This window comes from Callithrix jacchus, chromosome 19 (assembly GCF_049354715.1).
Source record: "Callithrix jacchus isolate 240 chromosome 19, calJac240_pri, whole genome shotgun sequence".
Classification (NCBI taxonomy): domain Eukaryota; kingdom Metazoa; phylum Chordata; class Mammalia; order Primates; family Cebidae; genus Callithrix; species Callithrix jacchus.
In genome coordinates this window covers 9495846-9509891 of record NC_133520.1, presented here as the reverse complement: position 1 = coordinate 9509891, position 14046 = coordinate 9495846, and the positions used below count along the sequence as shown (strand labels likewise).

At 37.5% G+C, this 14046-nt stretch overlaps 1 protein-coding gene across 12 annotated transcripts in view; it reads right to left on the bottom strand.

The window, feature by feature from the left end:
• LOC108589162 (uncharacterized) overlaps nt 1-14046 on the bottom strand; it is a 434713-nt gene that overhangs the window by 108161 nt on the left and 312506 nt on the right. For 5 of the 12 annotated variants that reach the window (XR_013529709.1, XR_013529710.1, XR_013529711.1 and 2 more), the window contains 5 exons: nt 8709-8813; nt 7553-7645; nt 6302-6370; nt 3557-5189; nt 2864-2980 (listed from right to left, as the gene is read on the bottom strand). The exons of 4 other annotated variants lie outside the window; for them this stretch is intronic. The gene's annotated coding sequence lies outside the window, so the exon portion shown is untranslated. 3 more of the 12 variants (XR_013529714.1, XR_013529712.1, XR_013529715.1) reach the window with 3 other exon arrangements.

The following is a 14046-nucleotide window of genomic DNA, read 5'->3' as shown; positions in this document are numbered from 1 at the left end:
TATAAATACAAATAGATACAGAAGTGTAGATGTACACACCTCAATTAGTGTATATATGTGTATATATATTATGTATATAAGTACATGCCTCAGTGTGTGTATATATATATATATATATACACTAATTGTATATACACATATGTATGTATATATGTGTGTGTGTGTATATATACACTAATTGAGGCATGTACATATATATACCTATATTCTATTCAATCTTTGTGCACTGAGAGGATCTAGAAGTAATGACACACTTGTAGAAATAAGCGTATCTATTCCTCTTGGTTTTAAACATAATTCTCCCCAACAAAAGGAACTAGAAGTCCTTGGAGAAGACGTAGATTCCAGGGCTTGGCAGGGAAAATACAGTGGTGAACTTTGAGCATTGCATGGCAGCAGAAAGTAAGGAAATGGTACTCAAGGAAAGAGGTATGTCAAAGGGATCCAGAAGCCAATCTAAGAGTGTCACATGACCAAGCTGGAATAATTTGAGCAACAAAATAAACAATGATAGCATTATCTTATACCCATAAAATATAATAAATGTCAGTCTACTTGATATGAATAAATAATTGAATAAATAAATAATGTGAGACAACACTTCCTGATAAGAAACTTCAATTAATAAATACAGAAGAAATGAAAATCACCATTAGTCCTACTAACTGATGCTAAAATAATTAGAAAAAAGCTTGATGAGAAACAAGATATTTGCATAGTCACAAAGTATTTCTCAACATCTCAAAGACATTTATTAATCACAAAGGAAAAGTTAGCAACTTACCAGAAACTGCTTTGACCATGTGATCAAAGTTAACATAATCACTAATGAGACATATTCATTTCATATGCCCTCAATATGATACACAGAAAAAGACATAATCACTTCTGTGGCATTCCTGCCAATAATGAATAACTTCAATCTGATCATAAGAAAACATGAGACAAACCCAAATAGAAAAACCTTTATCAAAAGACCTTGAAAATGTCCTTAATGTCTTTGCCCTTTTGAAGAGTATTGGTCAGTAATTTTGGAGAAAAATTTTCTTTTCTCAAAATTACTGACCGATACTGTTTTCTAGAAAAGCCAGAGGTTGAGGAGCTGTCACAGGTTGTCAAGAGACTAGAGGAGATGTGACAACTGAATACAATATAGAATTCCAGATCATATCTTGAAACAGAAAAAGAAAAAGACATTAATGGGAAAACTAGTGAAATCTAAAACAAAGTTTCTGATTTAGTTAATATGATTTTGCCAGTATTAACTTCTTAGTTTTGATCATTATATTATGGTTATGCAAAATATTAACTTTAGGGGAAGCTAGGTGAGAGGTATAAGAAAACTTTATATTCATGCAACTTTTTGGTGAGTCTAAAATTATTTTAAAACAAAAAACTTAATAAATAATTAAAAGAGAATAATGGAAAATACGTCAGTCACTTGTCCACAGGAATTATGGAATTCTTACTGGACAGGTCTTTGAAGATTCCCTGCCTTGGCACCTGAGGAAGTTCCTTAGTTGACACTAGTTCTGCTCCCTAGAACTCTTGATCATTGTTCCTTCATCCCCAGGGACATTGCTAAGTTTTTGTTACTGCATTATCCTTCAAGGCCATATCTAAAGTAGGTGGTGGGAACTCTTAGCAACCGTACAACTTTGTATCATACTTTCTGCTTATACAGTTTTGATGTCCTGTATATTGGTTAAAGCTTAAGCAATTATCTCTTTGAAAATACAATTCCCTCAACAACTTCAGAGAATTAAGATTTGGCTCATAAGCAGTCCCATATGTTAGCAACCTAACTAAAGTTCTTCTATGGGCATAACTCTAATTCTTGCTTCGTTTCCTTATTTAACACACACCTCTTTCTTACCTTAATAGCAGCTACTTTTGGGTCTTGTGAACCAACAGGCCTGGTTTGGAAGGCCACACCCTTGGTCCATTCTTTGCCTACCTAGCCTGTTTCTCCCTGGGGAGTTTAATGTTTTTGTATTGTTTTTTATTCTTCTTCAAGGTTACATGTAACAACTATCTTTTCTTTTTTGCTTAAGGTATAGGAGTTAGCTTTTCCTCTTATGTTTATCAGAGGGTGTAAATTTCTGGACACTATTTTTCTGAGTTTGTATCTTTTTAAAAACTTTTCTAAAGCAGCAAGGCGCTAGAAACACACAGTAATCTAGCTACATCCAGTTGTTTCTCTTTACCCTATAGTCTTGGTGAGTGCAGGCCATATAGTTTGTTGCAGGCCACGGCTTACCAAATGTTTTGTTATAGCATTATAAAGGTCATAAGCATTCTAGTATGTCTAGGCCACCTGCCGCCTGACCGCTATGCAGCTACCATATATATTGGCTTAGTTAGGAAAAGCCCCACTTCTAGTATCAATTGTTAAAAAGAAACACTTTAGATAAATTAAATTTAGCAAGAGTTTATTTGAGCAAAAAGCAACTTATGAATGAGGCTGCACCCTGAAACAGAAAAGGTTCACAGACATCCACTCATCAATGTGGGCAGACAGTATTTACAAACAGAAAGAGAAAGTGGCATACAGAACCAGTTCGATTGGCTACAGCTGGGCATTTGCCTCATGTGGACGTGGTCTGATCTTTGGCAGTCTGTGATTGAAACTCAGCTACTGCGAGTGGCTGGGACTCAGCTATTTATTACAATATACTTTTAGGTTAGTTTGCAGCATATTTATTTACATACTAAGTTAGGTTGCAGTTTGTTACACAGGAACTCAAAGACAAGACACACCTTTGGGCCAAATTTAACTTAATTTAACACAATGTCTGAATTAACTAAAATATAGCTAGTCAAACAACATAGTGGCTTAGGGACAAAAAAGCCTTAACAATACCTTGCCTTAAAGAATAGTTATGTTCATTTCTCTCCCACAAAACAGACCGTACATGAGGTTTGCACTGCTCTCCATTTCTCCTTCTTATTTCTCCACCATTCCATAGCGTGATGAAAGCTGGGTGTGGGAGGGAACACGTGCAACGTGGTAAGGCTATGGCCTGGAAACAGCGTATGTCATTGTGAAGATTTAGTCCCGTGGTCACATATTGGTACAATGGAGCTGAAAATACAGCTTTTCAGTGGGTAGCCACATGCCCAGCTGCTAGTCTAATTCTGTGGACGAAGGAGGGAATGGCCTTCGGTGGACATTTAGTCTCCATCCACTCCTCTCTGGGATGATCTATCGCCACACTTGCCTGGTTTTCTTTTTATCTTCTTGACCATTTTTTTTTCCCATCTCCTTTGCTGACCCAACTCTACTTAATCTCTAAGTATGTTTTAGGGATCAGTGACAAAGGTACCAGTCTCTGGGTCTCTCCTCTCCTCTAGCAATACTCTTCTTTGATTATCCAAATTCAATCTACTCTTTTTAAGTAACATAAAAATGCTAAATCCTAAATTCCTTTTTCTAGCTTTGTTCCTTCTACTATATTCAAGGTTTGCATACACAATGGCTATCTTACAAGCAACTACTGAAAAACTCAGCTTGGCAACCCAAACTTATCACAGACAAAATTGAACTCAATCTTACCCCAACAAAACTGATTCTCCCCAGTGTTTTGTCCATCTGGTTACGTGGTAGCATCATCCAGCCAGTTGTCCGAGCCAAAAAAATCCAGAAGGCATCCTTGGTTCATAAATCCTTTTCTCAATCCCCACATCCAATGGATCTCCAAAATTTTTTGTATAGTACCTATAAAACACATCTTGAACCTGTGCATAGTAGGCTGAACAATGACTCTCCTCCCATGCCCCAGAAAAAAACTTCTAATCTCCAGAACCTGTGAATATTCCATGGCAAAGGGGCCCCCGCAGTTGTGGTTAAGAATCTTGAGATAGGAAGATTATCCTGGATTCCCTGGGTAGGAACAATGTAATCCATAAGGCTTCTCATAAGAGGGAGGCAGGAAAATCAGAGTTAGATCAGGGAGAGAGAGAACAAAAAGAAAGACACTAAGGTAAAGGTGATAAAGGTGGCAGTGGAGGGAGAGAGGAAAAAAGCCTATGTGAGGCAGGGCCACGGAATGATGCAGGTCAAGGAATGGGGCTGACATCTAGAAGCCAGAAAACACAAAGAAATGAATTCTCCCTTAGCCTCCAGAAGGAACTAATTGCTTAGGTTTTGATTTCATCCCAGTAAAACTTCTGACCTACAGAATTCTAAGATAATAAAGACATAAGCTATAGCCCACTGAGTTTGTGGCAATTTGTCACAACAGCAATAGAGCACTAATCCACTATCCATGTTTCTCTGTCTCCACTGCTTCTACCATAATTGAGGGCCAGCTGAGAGCACAAACTGTCTGACTTCAAATTGCATTTCTGCTACTTAACAGCTATGGGCAAGCCATTCAAGCTTTTTGTGCCTCAGTTACCTTATCTATAACATGAAATTATGGTAGAGTTGTTATGAAGACTCAGTGTGTTGCCATATTTAAAGTCCTTGGAATAGTACTTGACATATCGTAAGCATGTTTAAGTGTTTGCTATTATTACTGCTATAATTTATATCCTGTATCATTTCAATACTCAGCTGGTGTCCCTGCTTCCTCACTTGCCCATATAATCTCTTATTCACAGAATATTATTCATAGTAAGAATGATACATTTAAAACATAAAATCAAGTAATCTCTTGAATTATAATCCTCCAAGGGCTCCCCACTGTAACTAAATCACGTCAGCAATTCTAACCAGCGCCTACAAGACCTAAAATGATCTAGTTCATGACTTACCACCCAACCTCCTGTCAGTCAATTGTCTCTGTTGCTTACTCACTTTTGCCAACTACTGTTTCTGCCTCAGGGCCTTTAAGTGGGCTGTTCCCCTGCCTGGAATGCCACGTCCCATGTCTTCACTTGACTGACTCCTTTTAGAAATTCATTCAAAGCCTCCTGTTCAGAAAGGTTTTCCCTCACAGTTCAAATGAAAAGAGCTGCCTCTACTACTTACTTACTTGTCTATCTTCCATGAAAAGAGCCTGCTGCTATATCCTAGTGCTCAGACTATAACTTGCAAATTATAGATCAATAAATAGTTGTGAAATGAGTGTTATTGACCTGTGTGAAGAGACCATTTGTTGAGGTGTCATACTGGTGAATCCCATGTACGTTCTGAATCAGATGAGCACCGCTGTATATCCTCCCTCTCATTAGAAAGCTTCTACCTAAAGACAAAGTAATTCATCCAGTGATGATTAATGTAAGTCTGTTTTCTCACATTTTTGTGATTATTTTTCTTAACAAGTGTCTCTAGAAACACTTTCCAGAAAACCACTGAAAAGGGACTTTAGCAGTGTATGAGACCTATATTTAATCTCCAAGACCCCTTCTTTCTAAATATTTTTTGTTTTGGGGGGTGGGAGTTGTGTGTTTAGGAGATCAGGGTTTGCTGTGTCAGGAATGCAGTGGCCCCATCACAGACCGCTGCAGCCTCAACCTTCCAGGCTCAAGCAACCCTGCCATTTCAGCCTCCCGAGTGAGCGGCTGACATGCGCCACCACACTCGGCTAATTTTGTAATTTTTTGTAGAGACCCTGTCTCTACAAAAAACCCTGTGTTGCCCAGGCTGATCTTGAACTCTTTGCTCAGGAGATCCTACCATCTCAACCTCTCAAAGTGCTGGGATTCTAGGCAGGAGAAAATAATTTTAAGTTGTTTGGGTTAAGAATGAAAACCTGTATGCATAATACCTACATGAAGTGAGTCCTGCTTTTAGAGTACAGCATTCCAGAGACCCATTGTTGAAAGACCTGGGAACTCACTTTCTCAGAAGATGCAAAAACTGAGATACAATAGCAGAAGGAGGGCAAGCCTCACACAGGCCATAGAATAGCTACTAGGAAGTCCCCACATAGTGTTAAGCTCATATGTGTGGCCCTCAGTTTGCACAACTCTGCACCCTATTCTTTTATGTTTATTTTTTCTCTTTTCTCAGCATGAGGCTGTGCACAAATGGTTTTTTTCAGTCACCATCTACCTAAAGTGTTTCCAGCATTTCTTTAAAATATGAATTATTGCATGGGCCTTAGTTGTATTTTCATACGGATGGGGTTTTCTGGGTCTTCCAACATATATCTCATTGGTTAATTTAGAGTGTAAGTTAATAAAAAAACAGCTGATAACCACTCTGTGGTCATTTTAAAAATGTGACAAGATGTAACACTGGGGTTTAGGGTTAACAGGAGCAAATAGATAGCTGGATGGTGATTCACTCTTTTTCCCTAAAGATACCAACATGTAACCCTGGGGTGGCCTTGTCGACATTGCAAGTGCATACCTGGCATATCATCTGACAGCCCGAGAGTGCCTGCTATTACTCAGAAGAAAAGATGGTGTATCTGATAGCCTGAAAAGAACAAAGACTCCAGTTACTTCATCACTCTTGCCTGCGGGTCTGGAATTAATTGTGTTTCTTTATATCCCATCTAATTTTACAAAATCATACTTCTCCATGGCAGTTTACTAATTTACCACCTCATCTAAGATAAGACTGTGCCAACAGTAGTAACATTTAGAAAATGCTGTCAGGCCTGCTGAATATAGTCTCCCATTCCTCCAACCTCACCCCAGCTCATAGACACACATCTACACAGCTCACTCAGAACATAAAGCAGGTTGACCCAGCCTCAAAAGACAAAAAAAAAAAAAATCAGCATTATCTGGTGCCTCAGAAGTTTATCTTCACAACAAGAATAACTAATTCTATTCAGGAAACTCTTTGAGTATCTGCTCCAGTGTCTGTCCAATGGGTAAAGAGAAGAGAAAAAAATAATTGGTCTGCACTTCAGAAAGGCATTTTAGTATATTTCCCTTGTACACATTTGTTGTGTGCTTATTGTATAAAGGGCACTGTATGGATTACCTCCCCTCGAATTTGATGGGCAGAGAGAAGAGCAGGGAAATTGCAAATTTTGAAATGAGCATGGAAATACCAAGCCTGAAGATTCTAAATGGAACATTTGGTGTTATGGTATTTGGGGAATAGAAAATGACTGGGGTTTTTGGATATTCAATTCAGTGGCATAGTCAATTTCACCAAATTCTACTCTCTGGCTTAAGGATGAGTAAGCAGGCTCAGTACACCAAGTACACAAATATCTCTAAATTTCATATGGGAGTGTGGCATACACATGGGGACTTAGAGAAGGGATGACAGGGCAAAGGTTACCAAATCTTAATCAGTGTTTCCCACTAGTCTAGTTTCTCTAGGCCAGCAAGCAGCACATCCCTGATCTTGAAGCATGATATGATATGTATGTGTGAATTGTGTGTGAGTGTGGGTGGAATACAAACTACAGCAAAAGAGTGTATGTTTCCCTTCTGGCTCAGATTCCATTTGTAGATATAATTATTTGTTTAACATAGTCACACTATATTATGTTACATTCTATGATTTATTAGCAAAAGCATGCTCTTTTAAACTTCATTTTCCCAAGCAATGATAATTTCTTGACATGTTTCATTACTGGGAAATGACATAGACATCTGTTATATTCCCAGACAATAAAATATCACCCTGCTCACATACCTTCATGGAATATTAAACAAAATGAATGCCGTTCCATGTCTGTGTTTATCATATCATATTGAAAGTGAAGACGTAGCCCTTATGTTTTCTTTCCTGATAGACAAGACATTGGAAAGAATGAGGTTAGTTTACCCTTCTTTCCAAGTGGCTTTACTTAGCTAGTTGCAAAGCCTCCAATAGTGCTGTTAGAGTATCATTTCAATCATCCAGCTTTTCAAAAGCCATTTCCAATGTACCTTTCTATCAAATCATCATGAAGAATAAAAATTCAAAATTTCCCCTATAAATGTGTTTCTTGTCTCAACCCCAGATTCAGTTAGTTTCAGGTACTGATGGAAATAGCAAAGATTGGGGAGTGATCCAATGTGAGGATTACACAATTCTTCATAGAAACTGGTTGTAGACCAACTTTATGAATATGCTGTAAATATTCATCGGCCCACATACCGGATTTTTCCATATGCATATAAAGACCATATGAAATATACATTCTTTACCACTAACATATCAAAAAGTGTTATCTAGTGTGAGAGATTACATACTCACACGGTGGTAGATCCACACCCATAACCACACAGTTGCGCACATTTATTATAGAAAGACTTTTAAAATACTATGGACTTTCTATATAAAGCAGTTCATCATGGAGTATAATGAATTGTCTTGAGTTTCATCAAATGTATTGTATATTAAGCAGGATTTTCAAGGCTGTGCTTAGAGTTGAGATGAAGTCCTAGCTCTCCTGGATAGAATCAGCAGTAAACTGAGGGAAACATTGGTAAACATCAAAAATTTTAGATAAGGAAAATCTGTGTACTTTCTGACAGGACCATGCAAAAACAGCCTAAACATCTAAAACCTCAAGTTTAAAATCAAATGGATGGTCTAGGTTCTACACTTAAACTTTATTACCACCTTGCTTGAATGGAGGCCAATAAATTAATTATTCCATATATCAATTTTTCCAGTATTTCTCTGGGGAGAATAAATTTGCTGTATCTACTTTTAAAGTGGTTGGGGGAACAAAATAAAACTGTATAATCAGTGCAGCTCTCTGCTTATGGTGAGACTGTCTGCAGTTCGCAGGGTTTGCTCAACTGAAGGGCCACAGCTTAATGCTTAGTTGTCATTCACTTGAAATTCATAGTAATTTTACCTTTTACTTGTGTTTCGTAGGTGAAGTCTGATGAGACAATGAAACATGATCAGCAGACATGACAGATGTGAACACGCTGTGTGCAGGCTTGGGTCTTCTGGAATCCTGAGCAATGGGCAGAAACATCAACAGTGGCAGCAGCTGCCATGGCTCAGGGAGAGACTATGTGCTCTGCATGGGGCAGCACCAAGATCACGGCTCGCCCTTCTATCCCCAAAGCCTGTCCTTATAGCTTCTGTACCAAAATTAACTGGTCTGAGTACTAGGACAGGAACTCCCTGTACTCAGGTCATAAACTTTGTCAATAAATTATTACAAAATAAACTGTGCTCATGGACATTGCACTAAAACATATCAGAGAGTTATTATAACTATCTGGTTTTAAAAACTTCTGCAACATTGCAGAGCAAATATCCATAGACTCGGAAACAGAAACAGTTTAAAGTCATCACATTCAAAAGAAAAAAATACTATTCTTATATGAAGCTTTGGATGAACCAATTATTAATAAGGAAGACAATTTTAAGACTGATTTTTCTGCCAAGTGATGTTAGTGATAGAATATCCATAAATATTTGTTCTGAATTGTATACAAATTATCAAGTCATCTTTTGTTTCTTGTATAACTGCCATAAATTATAGGAAATATTAGATAAAACAATATTTTAGAGAAATGGTAGAGAAAACAATAAAATAAAATGCTCTTGTATATCTTTACATGTAAAATTAAATTTAGACTTACGGTAAACCAATTTGAATAGAGTTAAATCTTTTTAGAAAAGTTTTTTTGCAAGAATCATTAGCTCTCGGCCATGCATTGTGGCTCACGCCTATAATCACAGCACTTTGGGAGGCCAAGGCAGGCAGACGGCCTGAGGTCAGGAGTTTGAAATCAGCCTAACCAACACTGTGAAATCCCGTCTCTACTAAAAATACAAAATTAGCCTAGTGTCATGCCAGATCCCTGTAATCCCAGCTACTTTGCAGGCTAAGACAGAACACAAGAGGTGGAGGCTGCTAAGCTGAGACCATGCCACTGTACTCCATCCTGGGCAGCAAAGTGAGATTCAATCCCATTAAAAAAAAAAAAAAAAAGTGCCAGGCGCAGTGGCTCAAGCCTGTAATCCCAGCAGTTTGGGAGGCCGAGGCAGGTGGATCACAAGGTCATGAGATCGAGACCATCCTGGTCAAAATGGTGAAACCCCGTCTCTACTAAAGATACAAAAAATTAGCTGGGCATGGTGGCGCGTGCCTGTAATCCCAGCTACTCAGGAGGCTGAGGCAGGAGAATTGCCTGAACCCAGAAGGCGGAGGTTGCAGTGAGCCGAGATCGCGCCATTGCACTCCAGCCTGGGTAACAAGAGTGAAACTCCATCTCAAAAAAAAAAAAAAAAAAGAATCATTAGCTCTTGATGTGCTAAAATGTGTATTTCAAAATAATGTATCAGGAATTTATCTCAATGTTCTCACAGCCTATAAAATAATAGTAGCAGGTGTAGTTAATAGTTGCATCAACAGAAGGGTCCCTTTAAAAACTGGATACTATCAAGAAGTATTTGCAACCTTGCATTTGCTAAGAGGACTGACATTGCTTTAAATTATATTAATTGAAAATCAAATTGGTAAAAGTATAAATTTTGATGACCTAATAAATGAATTTACAGAAAATTGAGTCAAAAATATTACATAATTAGTTGTTATATTACTAATTATTTTAAATTATGATACCAAAATATGATTGCAATTTGTAAGTTTGTATTGTTACTCATACATTACTATTATTCCTGTTATGGCTTACAAGTAATAAAATTTTTTTAAAGAAAAAGCTTTCTCTTTTAGCAAGTTTTATAACATTTTTTCCCAAGGAGCCCTGCAATCTTATTCTGCACAGGACCCTGTAAATTATGTACCTGGCCCTGGATGGAATACAGTTTAGATTTTTGCCACAAATTTGCTGAGTTCTATTTAACCAAAGTGAGGCTCATTTTTCTTTAAACATTTGAAGTATATTAATTTTATGTCCTTTATCCAATAATTCTGCCTTGTGGACATTTGTTTCCTGTGTGTTAGATAAAATTTGATTAGTGTGTTAGTGTTCATTCAGCCCATGTATCTCTGTGACAAGCCTGTGCATCAGGGTTGAAATCTTCCCCTATAGTGGAAATTTACATTGCCTCAGCCAGGCACCCCAGGATGTTAATAGGCCACCTGAGGTTGGGGTTTTTAAAACCAGGGAGGTCACATAAAATTGGCTCTAATCCCCTGCAAGGGAATATCTATATTATAAATTCTCAGAGATGTTTTTCTACCAGAGTCCAGGCAGAAAAAGATAGTTTCCTTATCATCTCTTTTGTGTGAGAATTTTTTTTCCTAGTTCTCACTTTCACAAAAGCAAAACACCCATCAAACAGCCCAACTTCCCTCCTTGCCCTGACCCAAGGCCTTGCACTGAATTCCATGCCCACCTGAACTAACTGTCCAAAACCATCATCAGGTTAAGAAATCTTTAGCAAACGCGGGCAGCAGCAGTGGTGGCCTCCATGTCCCTTCACCACATGGTTTTCATTTTCCATTTTAACTGAGTACCTGGTAATTGCGACTTACTCTGTGCATGGGAGATAATGTTAATGATGTTTTATATGCCATTTTCAAGTGTTTTATAGAACATTCTCCAATCTGGCACATTGCAAAGAAAGAAGGGTGGGCCTTCATTTTCTATTTTGCAAAATGAAGACAATTGAATTCAATGAGCCCTAAATTACAGTTCACTCACCCCTCCAATCTTCCACTTAATGTTGGGAGACTGTGTGCTGGACAAACAGTGCAAGGTGCTAAGGGTACAATGATGGATAAGACACAGCTTCTGACCCCAAAGGGTTCACAGCTTGGGAATACTGAGTTGGAAATATAATTTAAGTAAAATGCACGAATGCAATCATAGGGTCATGCACAGGGTAGCACACAGGTGTGGGACAGTGAAGGTTTTTAGCAAAAATTCAATGTAAGCTGTTTGAGAGGATAAGTTATCCTGCTGTTTGGAGGCAGGAGACAGAAGAGTGCTGATGTTGAAGTGGAAAAGGTGATTCTAGACAAAAGGGAGAGCATGGCAAAATAACAGAGGTGAAAAACCACAGGGTGGAAATAAGAGCTGACTGATCCAATGAAACTCTGTTGTTCTAACCATTTTTTATAAAAGAACCTTAATAGATCTATGAAGACAGAACTAAAACACTATTAGGTTCTCCTGATTCAAATACTTCTTAACATAACCTAAAAGGTTTTAAGCTGCATTTTATTTCTTTAACTTGGTTACTTTTTTGAAATTTTATATACACTAAAATATCCTGGAAGAGCATGAGTTTGTAACATCCCAAGAATAAAAGTGTACAGCAAATTACATATTGCTTGCAAATTGAAGAATGTAGTTCTGATGAAAATTAATCAAAAACCTTATCTAGAGTGTTAATGAGCCCCTTAGCCAAATTGTTGAGAGAAATATTTTCCCCCATTTCCTTTTTCTGTTGTCTCCATACTTTCTCTAATCCAGACTGCTTATAGCTACAAGTCTCATTGAACCAAGCTGCTCTGATTGTGTCCCTCATAAAGTGGTCAGTCCTCAATTTCTCTGGAACTGTTGAAGGTTTCCATCTTATATGGGACTTTGGCTTCAACTGCCCCAAGATTTGCAATAGAACTTTTACTGTGTCTCTAACTGGTAAGCTTGTTCCTGATTTTTATTGCACAATTCCATACAGTGTCAAACCTGTAAGTGAGGTCCCTCTCAGATTCAGATGAACTCCGTCCTATGGCTTTAAGTAGGAAACTCTCCTTTATATTCATGTGGGTTTCTCTGTAGCATTAGGCGAGAAGAAAACATTTTCTGAGCTAAGTTCCTGCTGTAACACAAATATTCTTTCTTTAAATATGTCTTCCTCACCTCCCTTCACACTGAAGAAAAATTGCTTCTCCTTAGGAATAATCTTAGCCCAATGGGCTTGAAATGCTGTTGTCTTTTTGGGGGTCACTGCTATTTCAAAGTTCACTTTGAAATGATTATCAATGGCATATAAATGTAAAGCACTATTATATGTAAATTACTATCTACTTTCTGTAAATCTTTCCTCTCCCTTTTCCAAAAATACATTATATTGAGGTCGAATATTCAAATTGTTTCTGCAGATTTCTGTGAATAGCTTTATAATACTCATTAGAACTCACTTCAACTCAACTGAGATTTTATCAACTTTTCATTTTCTAGCAATATGAATACCAAATTACTTTGTTTAAAGATTACATGAACTAATGCACTGTTAGAATGTGAAATTTTCAACTTGAAGATTTGTCTTAATTTCTTTAAAAGCCAATGTTATGATGTTTGTAATATATATTAAAATACACCACCGTAGGTCTTATACTACTATAAATATGCTATTTAAGTTTGAGATCGGGTGCAGTGGCTTATGCCTGTAATCCCAGGTCTTTGGGAGGCGAAGGCGAGTGGATCACCTGAGTCCAGGAGTTCGAGACCAGGCTGACCAACATGATGAAACCCCGTCTCTACTAAAAATATAGAAATTAGCCAGGCATTGTGGTGCTTGCCTGTAATCCCAGCTATTCTAGAGCCTTAGGCAGGAGATTTGCTTGAACCCGGAAGGCGGAGGTTGCAGTGAGCTGAGATCATGCCACTAGCCTAGGAGTCAGAGCCTAGGTGACAGAGTGAGACTCCATCTTAAAAAAAAAAATTAAGCTTTAGCTCTAAAGAGAGTCAGTCACTTCCTCTGACTGAAAATCTGCACTCCAGGGAAAGCAATTATAATTTTAGTAGGAAGGCAACGTTAGAAATACAAGCACTTCTATTAGTCATATCTAGATCAACCCCTGAAGCTTTGATATTGAACATAATAAGCTAGATTCTCCAATCAGCATTTAGAATGACAAATGTTAAAAGTGGAAGTTTATTAGTGAAATTTAAATATATTCAAGATATATAGATTGAATAAAATATTTTATAAAATTAAAGATATTTAAGATATATAGATTGGAAACTGGATGAAATATTTTGGATTCACTCCTCACTCTGTGGTGAACAGCCTATAAAAATCTGGCCAGGCCCAAATTAGCCCTTATGTTTGGTGGTGAGAATAAATTTTTAAAAATCAGTAAAATCATGACTCTTTATAATATAAAAAGAACATGTATGTATGAAAGATTTTATTTGCCTCATTAACTAATGAGGAAACCAGAGAAGAAGTAACAGCTTATTCAGAGAAGACCTCTAAGACCAGACAAACATAAGCCCATGAGTAATGCTGAAATGAATTTCTTAAATAGTTACAAA